Below are 14311 nucleotides of genomic sequence, written 5' to 3' on the forward strand. Positions count from 1 at the left end.
ATTTATGAGGTCTGTCTATTTGTGACCCACTACGAATCGCTAATGAAACTCAAAACAGTTTCACACGTTATGAATAGCGATTTCATTTTGCTATTTGCAAACAAAAACAAAATTAGGTCAACGTGATTCCTATTTTTGGACATCTGACCCTAAGTTCCTTGTACCGAGACACATCTGCCTTGTTTTGAAGATTTTATTTAGAAAATAATTGTGACTCTTTGGTCCCTATGTACTAACGCTTCGAATGTCGAAATCTGATTTGTAGGTACGAAAACATGACTATTCAGTGTGTGAAAAGGCACAAAAATCATGCGTGCTAAAAATGCACAGTGATCAAATTAAATACAGATATTGCGACCACTTTTAGCGACTTTTTAAAAAGTATTTACATAACTGGGAAATGCAGTCACCACATACACAAAGGCCCAAATGTACGACCATTTTTAGCAATCACAAATGGAGAATCAGGCTGTTTGCGACCCCTAAAACAGCTTCTGGCATGTACTAACCCTATTTTGCAAGTCGGTAACATATTGCTGACTCACAAAATATGATTTGCAAGTTGATATTAGGAAAGGGCATGCCAAGGACGTCTCTTCCTAGTAGCGAGTTGCAGGGAATATGGGAGCAAACCATTCATACTTTGCAGACTCCATGAAGGAGCCGTTAACCCAATCGCAAATGGGTATGGGCTCACAACGGAGCAGTACTGAGAAAAATTTAAGTCTTTCAAGAAGCTTGAATCCAATGTGTGGGTTGAATGTGTAAATCTTTATTGCAGAGCACTGGATGGTTGGATAAAGGGCAGCAAGGTAACTGATTACCACGGATTGTACAATCTGATTGGAAGCACTTGAGTAGTCTTTGTGTTCCAGAGCTTTGCCAGCATCTGATGGATAGTAAGCTGAATGACCCCCAGGAAGCTTGCTCAGGAGGCGAACAACTGGATGAGTACCAGGGTCCACAATGGGTATGTGGGAAAACCAGCAAAATGTGGGCTTGGTCTCCAGCAGAAGGGTGGGGAGCAAGGGTAACTAAAAAGAGTTCTCTAAAGGGCCCCAAAATAGTTTCTAGGTTAAAGATTCCCAGCCTCCCAGTACTAAGAAGCCATGGCCCCCTAAAGGTAGGCCAGACAACTGGTGATATGCATGTGGTCAGGAGGTTTACATGCAGAATGATCCCAAGTGCCCCAAGGCACCACCAGCACCCACTGGTGCACCGTCACCATGGTTAGTTAGTGTAGTGCTGGGGGAGGAGTTGGTTTCTAGTGAGGGTGGAGAGCCAGCTGTGATGACCCCTATCTCATTAGGAGATAGAGAGATGGTCCCGGAAACCTGCCTGCTGGATAACACTAAAAAGTACCAGCAGTAGGTGACCATCTATGGGAGGAGGGTGGAAGCTCTGAGTGACACAGGAGCCAGTGTGACATCTATCAGGTGTCAATGGGTGTCTGAAGAGCAGGTCATCCCCAACGTGCTTCACCCTATAGTTGCTGCAGACAACTCTGAGTGCCTGTGTAAGGTGGCAGAGGTTCCCTTTAAGTTGGGGGAGAGGGGGTCTCAGGTTCCTTGAAGGTCATCATAAGTCTGTCCACGCCTGTTGACTCTCTGCTTCGCAATCACCTGAAGAGTTGTTCCTCTTGCAAGGAGGTGGAACGCCAGGCTCATTTAAAGCTATTGGGTCTGCCTGATTGACCACTTGGTCAGTGGCAGACAGTAGGGGTACTCAAGAGGGTCTGGAGCCTGAAACAGTGGCCCAGGTGACTGCCAGAATGTGGAGGGGCAGAGGGTGTGGGAACCCTGCCCCAGAAGCTCTCATGACCAAGGAGGAGGCAGACCCTCAGGCGGATTCCCTGGAACCTACAGGGGAGCAAGTGGCCGAACTGGGAGACCTGCCTGAGCTAACCCTTTGGGAGAAGGAAGGAGGTTCCACCAGGGAGGAAGTCTTCAAAGTGCAGCTGGAGTACCGTACTCTTGTTGGTTTGTGGTAGCAAGCTGCAGACCAGGTAGCAGGTGGTCCATCTGGATCACATTTGATTTATTGGGAGAATGGTCTCCTATATAGTGACCTTAATTAACAAAAATAATAAGGAGTATCACCAGAAAAAAATGCTCAGAGAGCGATTTTCTACGGGATGATTCGTTAACAGGAAGAAGAAAGTCCTTCTTTTATTAGGAACCCCTCACTCACCGACCTGGTCGGTGACATGCTTCATCATCGGGGCCACCCTGATGGCCGAGTGCCATCAAGGTGTGCTGCGACACCTGAACTACAGTGGAGCTGGTATGTGGGTGATGAATGCAAAAAGAAAAAATAGTGGGTGAGTTAAAAATTGTCCTGGTATGACTTATGTGAAAAATTTTTTATTCTTAAAGCTACTGGACAATGTTAAAATATAGATGGCGATACTGTTAGTGGTGTGATTATGACTAAAAGTATCTGGATATATGTGTGGTGGGTCTACATGTTTCAAACCGTGTTTGGGATTACCGGTTTTTCTTCAGGACCAAAATCAGGGAAATGGGTGGTCAGGGTACACTAACACCCTGCCGTGCCTACAGATCCCTGTGCCTTTGCAACAAAATTAGTGGTGCTAGGCGAAGAAATAAATAATAATAACCCAAAAAGTGGTTATACAAGACAAAAAAACCTGTGAAGAGAAAATACAGTAATCACAATCAAACTAGTTACAAGCCTGCAACGTAGTGAAGTGACAGGTTTCTCGTGTCCTCGTATTTCTTGAATCATCCCATGCTGAATTATAGATGGTCTCTATGGTGCAGGAATTCCGAAGTGCACAGTGTGGCTTTATCAGTAGGTAAAACTGATTTATAGCGCAAATAAGCCTTCAGTTGAAACCAATCACACCTATCAATCGTGGCGTGTTTTCGTGGTTTTTAGGCGTACGTATAATGTTTAATTCACAGGCATCAAGAACTACTCGTGCGTGGCTATGCAACACTCGTATCAAATTGAGGTGGAGGGCATAGCAAGGTGATAGCTATCTATCGTCTAAACAAATGACAATACCAAACACACAACATAGAACACACAGAATAACACAAGATAAAACCATGCTTACTCCAATTGGAGAATCACAGGGCAGCACGGGATTTGGGAGGGGCGGCCAGGTTAAGAAACATATTCTAGAAAGAAGAGAGGAAATCAATGGAGTCAGGAAAGGTCGCCCAATGACGAGGTGAATGACTGTGCCATAGCGCGAGGCACAGGGTCCTTTCCGCTGGTCTGTACTTACAGTTTCACCGGCTAGCGGTAGCAATGCACCTACGTGGTCCCTCCACGAGCCCGTGAATGAAACCGGGTGACTGCCGGAGATAAGGAAAATGCTAGCGCGGTAACAGGGGGCGTGGCTAGGCAGACGCGCTGACGTAGTGACGTCATTCAGAAGCGCTACGGAGGTCTGTCAGGGACAAAGTTCCCAAACGAGTCGGTGTTCCTCATGGTTACAGTTGCTAGGAGAGGGTAGCATTACGAGGGAAACACAAGAAAGGGAAAGGGCTTGAGAAATATTAATAGCGCGAGCCCGTTGCATGCATTAATCACTATAGATACTGCAAGGCAGTGTCAGTGTTACTTGAGAGAAAGGATTTTCACTGTGGTCAATTGCATATTTTTATGAATGACTGGTCAAGAATAACCATCAAAAAATATAAAGAGTTATTAAATATTTTAAATGCTGACTCCCAGAACAATGGGGTTGTTTTAACAGGGATGGTCAGTTTAAGGGTAGATGCTAGGGACTGGGACATAGCCCGGGATGGGAGAGGCAGAAGGAGATCACAACACATTGGCCCATTGTATATTATCGTTCAGACCATTAATGTGTGTGGACAGTCTGTACACCCATCTTTGCTCTTTTTCATATAGGCGTTTCTGTAGATTTGGCCCTGTTGGTAGTTGTTCTATGACCGTCCACACCATATCATTTGGTGTGTGATTTTCTTCCAGGAAGTGATCGGTAAGTCTCGTTGCACTTTTCTTGCAGCGGATGGTGCTCCGATGCTCGCAGATCCGTTGTTTGATCTTCCTAGTGGTCATTCCGATATAACGTTTCTTGCAAGTGCATTCAATTAAGTAGACAACATTGCAGCTGTTGCAGTTTGTATGAGCAATTTGTCTCCATTCTTTACCTACTTCCAGTTCAAGTGTTTTTGTGTTTCTGGTGAGGTGACACACGCTGCAATTGCCACAGCGATAGTGACCTGTCACGGTCGGGAGTCCCCAGGCTGCAGTAATAGATGGAGTTGCCGGTGCTGTCTTTACCTTTGGTCTGGTTTTTACCAGAGTGTCCTTCAGACTTTGAGATTTCTTGAAGGAGAAAAGTGGTTTCTCCCAGTGGAGGTTTCCAGAGTTGATGATTGCCCAATGTTTGTTTATACTCTTGGTCACCTGGTTGGATATAGCGCTGTATGTTGTCACGCAGGTCAACGGTATGGGGTTGTCAGCTTTTTGCCTTTCTTCCAGGAGTACGTCTCTTGGCTGATTTCTAGCCCTTTTCTGGCATTTATTTATGATCTTATTGGGGTAGCCACGACTCTGTAGCTTCTCTGTTAGATCAGTAGCTTGTTCCTTGTACTCTGCCAGTTTGCTGCAGTTCCTTCTTAACCTGAGGAACTGTCCATATGGAAGATTTTCCCTCAATGGACGTGGGTGGAAACTCTCAAACCTTAAAAGGTTGTTTTTTGCAGTTGGCTTGTAATGAGTACGGGTCTCCAGTTTGTTGTTCTCTTTGCTAATCACAACATCAAGGAACACAATTTGTTCACTGTCATAGCAATGGGTGAATCTCAAGTTGTCATCGCAGGTGTTTATCCAGGCAATGAACAGGTCCAATTGATCAGTGGGTCCTTGCTAGATTGCAAGGACGTCGTCAATATAACGCTTCCAAAAGATCAAGTTATTGCGGAAGGGGTTTGTGTCTTTTAGAATGAATCTCTGCTCAAAATCATGGACATAGAGTCCGGCCACGCTGGGAGCAAAGACACTTCCCATAGATGTCCCCCCAGTTTGTAAATAGAGAGTGTCTTCAAATGCAAAGTAATTGCATTTCAGAGCCAAGCGTGCACATTCCAAGATAAACGATTTGGGGGTATTATGTGGCCAATCTGTGGTTGCCAGGGTTTCTTCAAGAACTCGAATGGTGTCATCCTGGGGTATATTTGTATAAAGGCTTTCTATGTCAAAGCTCAATAATATAGATTGGTCATCCACCCTCAGGTTTTGTAATAGGTTAAGAAGGCTTTTAGTATCTTGTAAATAGGTTGTTGTACTTTGTACTATAGTCTTCAGAAAGAAATCGCAGAATCTCGATAGAGGTTCCAAAAGAGACCCGATTCCGGATACAATAGGGCGTCCAGGTGGTGGTAGTCTGCCTTTATGCATTTTCGGAAGGATATAAAAATAGGGAATTTTCTCTTCAGTTTTACAGAGATAATCAGCTTCCTGCTTTGAGATTTTCCCAATTGCTTCAGCAGATTCCACTAGTTGTATGATTTCTGATTTTAGATCACTTGTGGGGTCCATTTCCAACCTTTGGTAATGTCTTTCATTACTTAGCAGTCTGAGGCATTCTTCACGGTATGTGGTCATATCCATGACCACCAAACCTCCACCCTTATCTGCAGGTTTTATAATGATGTTTTCATAGCTACGTAAGTCGCTCAGGGCTCTGTTTTCGACATTGCTCATGTTTTGAAACTTAGTAGTGTTCTGCATTTTTTCAACATCATTGAACACAGCTTGTTCAAACGTGATCAATTCCACTGGTGTAGTATGGGTGGGTGGCGTGAATGTAGATTTGGTCCTTAGTCCAGTCTCATTTTCCACCTCATTTTCTTTTGGGGGGCCTTGTTTTTCAAAGAAAGATTTTAGTCGTAATTTTCTAAAGAATCCGGCCAGCTCACAATGTAATTGGAACTTGTCCACACGAGCTGTCGGGACGTAACCTAGACCTTTGTTCAGAACCCTCTCCTCAATAGTTGTCAGAGGTCTGGAGGATAAATTGGTAACTAAGGTTTCATGTTGCTTGGGCCGGCTTTGCTCTTTGTCCGGTTGCTGACTGGGTCTTCCTCTTCCCAATGTACTTGGTTTGGTTGTCTGTTTCTTCCTCTCCCCCGTCGACCCCTGGGAAAAAAAGGGATCTGAAACTGATTTTGTTGAAAAGGCGGAGGTTGGAAGTGTGGCTGAAATGGTGGCTGCCATCCGTACATGGGAAAATTAGATGGATGGTTGAAGGGGTCTGGAAACATAGCAGGATTGAAGGTGGGCCAATTATTTTTACCTCTTCTCCCCCCTCTGCTTCGTTGTCTATTGTTGCCAGTGTTTGACCCACTACTATTGCTTGAAGAGTTGCTGGAAACATCTGAATCAGACTGAGTTTTCTCCGGTTGTTTGTATTCTGGATCTGAGTAGGGATAAGTGCTCTTGAACGTGAATCTTTTCAAGTCTTTTTTAAATTTTGTGACTTTTTGTTGAGTTAGATTTTCTTTATATTCATTGATTTCCTTATTCACTTCTTCAAGCTTCTTTTTATATCCAGTGATGCTGGTCTTGATGTGAGATTCTGTCTTCGCCTAGCACCACTAATTTTGTTGCAAAGGCACAGGGATCTGTAGGCACGGCAGGGTGTTAGTGTACCCTGACCACCCATTTCCCTGATTTTGGTCCTGAAGAAAAACCGGTAATCCCAAACACGGTTTGAAACATGTAGACCCACCACACATATATCCAGATACTTTTGGTCATAATCACACCACTAACAGTATCACCATCTATATTTTAACATTGTCCAGTAGCTTTAAGAATAATTTTTTTTTCACATAAGTCATACCAGGACAATTTTTAACTCACCCACTATTTTTTCTTTTTGCATTCATCACCCACATACCAGCTCCACTGTAGTTCAGGTGTCGCAGCACACCTTGATGGCACTCGGCCATCAGGGTGGCCCCGATGATGAAGCATGTCACCGACCAGGTCGGTGAGTGAGGGGTTCCTAATAAAAGAAGGACTTTCTTCTTCCTGTTAACGAATCATCCCGTAGAAAATCGCTCTCTGAGCATTTTTTTCTGGTGATACTCCTTATTATTTTTGTTAATTAAGATACCTAACCTAGGGGACCAGGAGTATTATTCCGTCCACTTCGAGGTGGATAAAATCCCTTAACTCTCTCCCAAATTGTTTTTGACACTCCTATATAGTGAACCTGAGGTTGCTGAGCCCTAGGCAGCCCATATGCTGGTGGTACCCATGTGCTACAGGACCTTCCTACTGGGTCTGGCTCATGATGTGCTTTTGGCAGGACAAATGGTTTGCGAAAAGACCCATCACAGGCTTGTCACCTACCTTTACAGGCCCCAAATGCAGAGGAACATTGGCACACATTGTCAGACTTGCCAGGCAAGTGGCACGAGTGGAGGAAAGGGTAAGGCTCCTGTCCAACCCTCTCCTGTGGTGAGCACCCCTTTCGAGCGGGTGGGCATTGACATTGTGGGGCCACTGGAACCTAAGACAGCCTTAGGCAACAAATACATCTTGTTTTGGTGTACAATGCCACCCGGTACCCGAAAGCTGTCCCGCTCAGGACAATCACAGCCCCCGTGGTGAGCTGTGCATTGATGGGGATCTTTTCCCGTGTTTCCCCAGAGAGGTGATCCCTGACCATGGTACAACCTTCATATCTAGGTATATAAAGTCAACGTGGAAGGAGTGCGGTGTAATGTACAAATTTACCACTCCTTACCATCCTCAAGGAAATGAGTTGGTTGAGAGATTCAATTGAACCCTGAAAGGCATGATAAAGGGTCCTGCAGAACCCATGAGACATAAGTGGAACGTCTTCCTACCATGCCTGTTATTTGCCTACAGGGAGGTACTGCAGAAATCCTTAGGGGTAAATATCTTTGAATTACTGTATGGGCACCCTGTGAGAGGACCTCTGTGTGTGATGAAGGAGGGCTGGGAGAAAACCACCTAACATGTGTTCAGCTTCATGCTGGCCTTCAGGAAACAGACCCTGTGTTTAAGGAAAATTGCTCAGGCTAACCTAGAACCCAGCCAGGAAAAGATGAAATTATGTTACAACCAGAATACCACTCTGGTTGAGTTTCAGCCTTGGTCAACTTGCAGACTCCCAGAAACCCTTTGAGGGTCCTACATGGAAACTGCCTTTAACCTCACTTTGAGATATCTGAAGTGACAATGCTATGGCCACAGATGAAGGAATTGAAGAGGAGAGTGAGCCTCTTCATCATCTCTTATCTGTCAAGGAACATGATGGGTCCGAGGATGGAGTGAACCTCTCTCCCACCCAGACCCCAGCGCAGCAGAGGGAGTGTCCCAGGTGCTGGGACAGTTTGCCTTCCTGTTCTCCCTGATGCCTGGAATAACCAGTTGGTGTGTCCATGATGTGGACACTGGGAACAGTTTATCTGCAAAACATAACATTTACATAGTAACTGATAAAGTCAGGACCAACATCAAGGAAGAGGTTTTCAAGATGGTGGTATTAGTGGTGATAGAACCCTCCAGCAGCCCCTGGGCTAGCCCTATGGTCTTGGTACCGAAAGCTGATGCACACACTGCCACTCCTGACCTCCGGTTCTGTATGGACTACTACGGGCTCCACGCCGTCCCCAGGACTGGTGCACACTCCATCCCCAGAGCGGATGAGCGCATTGAATAGTTGGGAGCTACCTGGTACCTTAGTACTGGCAGATTGCCTTGACTGATGGGGCAAGAGAGAGGTCTGCATTTTCAATGCCAGAGGGGCAATACCAGTTCTGTGTCATCCCTATGGGTTGAAGAATGCCTCGCCACATTCCAGAGACTGGTCAACCAGGTACTGTCCGGATTGGAGGAATTCAATGCCTCCTACCTGGATAGCATTGCTGTGTTCAGCTCCAGCTGGGAGGAACACTTTGAACACATCTGCAAAATGCTGAAGGCTCAGTAGAAGGCAGGCCTCACTATCAAGGCCAGTAAGTGGTAGATGGGCAGGGCTCTGTGGTATACTTAGGGCACCAGGTAGGATGAGGCCAGGTGGTACCCCTACTGTTTAAGATCAACACCATTCTGGCTTGGGAGCCCCCAAGACCCAGACAGAGGTGAGAGCCTTTTTAGGTCTCACCTGGTACTACAGACAGTTTGTCAAGGGGTATGGCACCATTGTTGCCCCCTTGACAGAGCTGATTTCAAGGAAACAGCCAAGGAAAGTGATCTGGACCGATGCTCAAGGAACCAAACTTCTCCCAAGAATTTGTTGTGCAGACAGATAGTTCAGATCATGGTGTTGGAGCAGTCCTCTCACAGTTGAATGACGAGGGCTTGGACAAACCTGTAGCTTACATTAGTAGGAGGCTACTTCCCAGGGAACAGAGGTGGAGTGCAATTGAAGGAGAAGCTTTTGCTGTGGTCTAGACGCTGAAGAAGCTAAGATCCAACTTGTTTGGGACTCTCACATTCAAACAGACCACAGGCCCCTCACATGGTTAATGCATTTGAGGGGTGAGAATCCAAAATTGTTAAGGTTGTCCATCTCCCTACAGGGAATGGACTTTACGGTGGAACACCCCCCTGGTACAGAACACACCAATGCCGATGGTATGTCCAGATTCTTCCGCCTTAGTGATGAGAACTCCCAAGAGGGTGTGTAGTTCTTCCATTCTCCCAATATTTCAGCTGCAGGGTACAAGTGTTAGATTTGGCATCTTTGGCGTTGTTTCCCCTGACTTTTTGCCTCTGCCACCTGTATTTTTGAGGCTGTGCTCAATTTTGTTTTTGGCTGGCTTAGATGTTTGGGTACTTTGCCACTGCTGATCAGTGACAAAGTGCAAGTGCTCCATATGTAAATTGTTATTACAATTGGCTCTCCCTGATTGGCATATTTGATTTACTGGTAAGTCCCTAGTAAAGTGCACTGAGTGTGCCGGGCCTGTAAATCAAATGTTACTAGTGGGTGCAACACTGATTATGCCACTCACATAAGTAGCCCTGAAAATGTATCTCAGCCCTGCCACTGCAGTGTCTGCGCGCTGTTTTAAACTGCCATGTCGACCTGGCAAGTGCACCCACTTGCTAGGCCCTAACCTTCCCTTTTATTGCATGTACGCCACCCCTATGGTAGGCCCAAGGTACCCCCATGAGCAGGGTGCAATGTATGAGAAAGGTAGGACATGTACTGGTGTGTGTGACATGTCTTGATAGTGAAATACTGCCAATTTTGTTTTTCACTATTGAAAGGCCATCTGTCTTATAGGATAGAATGGGAAATACTTTGTAACATCTTACAAGCATAACTTCCCATTGGGACAAGATAGAGCAATAAAGTTTAGGCTCTCTGAACTCAGGATTTAATAATACATCTTTTAGTAAAGATGGTTTTCCAATTATGGGGGATATGTACAATGAAGTGGCGGAGTGAGGCGTTAGCCATCATGGCTTAACACCTCAATACGCCACTTCTGCAATGCAAGGCTGCACCATACTTACAACGATATGGTGCAGCCTTTCGTTTCCCCCTGCGATGGTACTACACTTAACAGTGTAGCACCAACGCTGTCACCATAGTGCAAGGGTGTCTGCGTGCTGGGAAGGATTGTTTATGTGTAGGAAGGTGTCCCTTCCTGCACGTAAACAATCCTAAAATGCCCTTTTGTCACTTTCATATGTGCTGCTTAAAGCAGCACACATGGAAGTCAGAAAATTGCATATTTTTTTAGATTGTTCATGTACAGGAAAAGTAAAAAAAAATATTTCTCCTCATTTGGGCTACTCAAGACCAGGTTTTACCTGGTCTTAATTTTGCCGCTGCCTTCTATGTACTCTGCCTTTGTACAGAGGGGACAGCGTCCAAATCAATGGGCGTTGTGGTGGAGGGTCCATCGCAGCCCGGGTCTATTCAGCCCTTTCCTGACCCACAGCCATCTGTCATCCAAACCCCAGACAGGCAATCTACATTCCAGCAGAGGCACACGGGATGACTGAGCAAGACACTACCTACCTTCTAAAAGTGGTGTTTTCAAACACAGAATGTAAAAATCACCTTCACTAAAAGATGTATTTTAACATTCTGCATTCAGGCATACTAAACTTGAATTTCTACCTTGTTCCCTGGGTCAGTTTAGGATTATAAGATGTTATAATCAAACTGCCCATTCCGGCCTATGAGACCAGGTAGCCTTGCAATAGTGAAAAATGAAATGGGCTGTAATTCACTATCAGGACATGCCACACACACCAAGGTATGTCCTACCTTTCACATACACTGCACCCTGCCCACAGGGGTACCTTGGACCTACTTAGGGGTACCTGACATGTAAGAAAAGGGAAAGTTAGGGACTGGCAAGTGTGTGTACTGGCCAAGTCGACATGGCAGTTACCAACTGCGTGCAGACTCTGCAATGGCAGATCTGAGTTACCTTTTTAATGCTACTCACGTGGATGGCACAATCAGTGCTGCAGGCCCACTAGTAGCATTTGACTCACAGGCCCCGACACACTCAGCGCACTTGACTAGGGACTTACCAGTAATTCAAATATCCAAACATGGAAACACCAATCTATAACACAATGTACACAGAGAGCATATGCACTTCATGCACTGATTAGCAGTGGTAAAGTGCCCAGAGTCCTAAAACCAACACAAACATGTCAGGGAAAAATAGGAGGATGAAGCAAAAAGTTTGGGGATAACCCTGGAAAAAGGGCCATTTCTAAAAGACACTCACCCACAGTCACAGTTCTGGGTTGAATCCATCATCGTTCTTTAGCTCACTTCACCACCCCAGTTCAGACACAGGTATACGCAAAGCAGTCTTGACCCCGTGCCTCATGGAAACAGTCCAGCCCAAACTGCCAAGCCATGTCTTCCCTGGACCAGAAACAAACATCCTGGGACCGCTTTCGGACTAACAGCCCTCATCAGCCAGGCTAGCTTGAATCCAGTGGCAAAGTGAGCAAGGGACCCACATTTGGGCATGCCCTGTCAACTTAGGGCAGCAAAGCAAACACAAGGAGATGATGGACGCAGCGCTGAAACTTTTCAGACACTCACCCCCAGTCACAGATCTGGGTTGAATTCATCATCGTTCTTTAGCACACTTCACCACCCCAGTTCAGACACAGCTATATGCAAATCTGTCTTGACACTGTGCCTCATGGGAACAGTCCAGCCCGAACTGCCAAGCCATGTCTTCCCTGGACCAGAAACAAGCATCCTGGGACTGGTTTCGGGCTAGCAGCCCTCATCAGCCAGGCTAGCTTGAATCCAGTGGCAAAGTGAGCAAGGGACATCACATCTGGGCATACCCTGCCAACTTAGGGCTAGCAAACCAAACACAAGGAGATGATGACCAGAGCACTTAAACTTTTCAGACACTCACCCCCAGGCACAGATCTGGGTTGAATCCATCATCGTTCTTTAGCTCACTTCGCCACCCCAGTTCAGACACAGCTCTCCATGCCACTGGAGTCAAGCTATCCTGGCTGATGAGGGCTGAAACCTGAAACCGTTCCATGGATGCTTGTTTCCAGTCCAGGGAGGACCTGGCCTGGCAGTTCGGGCTGGACTGTTCCCATTGGGCGCAGGGTCAAGACTGATTTGCGTATGGCTGAGTCCAAACTGGAATAGCATGGCGAGCAAACAAACGACGGATTTAGCCCCAGATCTCTGTACTGAGGTGAATGTATGACATTGATCTGCATTCTGTCTATCAATTGTTCTTTTTACTTTTAGAAAGTAGGCATTTTCTTGTTTAACCATTCTGTGTGCCTCTGCCTGTTTGTGTTTTGACTGTCTGGATTTGGAGTGACAGGGGCTGGGGATGTAAAAACAATGTGCGTTCACAAAAAAATGTGCCTTCATTTAGACAGCCACTGGGGTGGGTGTGCCTGGTCCTCCTGACGTGTGAGTGAATGAAACTCAGGGGGATATTTCCAAAGAAGTGGCGGAGTGAGGTCTGAGCCGTCATGGCTTAACGCCTCACTCTGCCACTTCAGAAACGTAGGGCTGCACCATATTTACAAGGATATGGTACAGACTTGCATTTCCCCATGCACACTGCTAAGTGTAGCGCCAATGCAGGCACCCTTGCAGCATAGTGCAATGGTCTCTGCGTGCAGGGGAGGATTGTTTATCTACAGGAAGGTCTTCCTTCCTGCACATAAACAATCTTGAAATGTCATTTTGTCACTTCTATGCTTAATGCAGCACACATGGAAGTTATTAAATGTCATTTCTTTTTTTAAGGATTATTTATGTGCAGGAAGGGTCACCTTCCTGAACATAAACAATCCAAGGAGTTTTGCTTTTTTCATGTGTGCTGCACAAGGCAGCATACATGGAAAAAGCAAAAACAAGGAGAAATAAAGCATTTCCCCTCATTTGGCCACATTTCCCCTCGTTTAGCCAAGTTAAGACCAGGTTTTCCCTGGTCTTAACTTAAGCGTTGCCTCCTATGTACGCTGCCCTTGTACATAGGAAGCATTGTCAAAATCAATGGGTGTTGCGGTGAAACGCCCACTGCAACACTCACTGCCCACCCCTTTCTCACAAAGCATAGCGTGAAAGGGAGGCATATTTACAAGGCAGCATTAAATTACGTTAAGTGGCTTAATGCTGCCTTGTAAATAAGGCTAAGCCCCTATCGCCACCACAATGTTGATAAAAGTGACGTTGTGGTGGTGATAGGGGCTTGTACATATGCCCCTATGTGTTTGAAAATGCCACTTTTAGAAAGTAGGCAGTTTCTTGTTTAACCATTTTATGTGTGTTGACTGTCTAGTTTTGGAGCGACAGGGGCTGGGGATGTGCCTTCACTGTAGACAGCCACTGGGGTGGGGTTGAGATGTGCCTGGTCCTTTCTGGATGACTCAGAGCTAAGCTGAATAGACCTTGGCTGCATCTAGAGTAGTGGGAGGAGTTTTCCTTTCACCTGAATAGGGCCCGTCTCCCTTGCACATGTCTCCACCCCCAGTATGTCTTCACCCCCTGTGGTCATACTGCACCAGTGAGGACATAAATGGTTTGGACTGGGCTCAGAGACCCTTGCACAAAGAGAACAAAGAAAAAATGGCGTGTAAGTAGTAGACCTTAAACCCCAGAACTTTAGATCACTTCTGGACTCAAGAGGAACCGTTGCCAAGGAGAAGAGCTGAAGAGCTGTGAGGAGGAGTACAGCTCCTTTGCTGTGAGCTGTGTGGGGTTGGCCTACAGATACTGTTTCTGCCCAGTAAAGGACAAAGACTGGAACGTTGCTTTGAACCTGGTTCAAGAAGAATCTCCAAGGGCCTG

At 46.0% G+C, this 14311-nt stretch overlaps 1 protein-coding gene across 1 annotated transcript in view; it reads left to right on the forward strand.

Moving 5' to 3' along the window:
* C7 (complement C7) overlaps positions 1-14311 on the forward strand; it is a 643094-nt gene that overhangs the window by 447217 nt on the left and 181566 nt on the right. The window lies entirely within an intron of this gene.

This window comes from Lissotriton helveticus, chromosome 2_1 (genome assembly GCF_964261635.1).
Source record: "Lissotriton helveticus chromosome 2_1, aLisHel1.1, whole genome shotgun sequence".
NCBI classification, from domain to species: domain Eukaryota; kingdom Metazoa; phylum Chordata; class Amphibia; order Caudata; family Salamandridae; genus Lissotriton; species Lissotriton helveticus.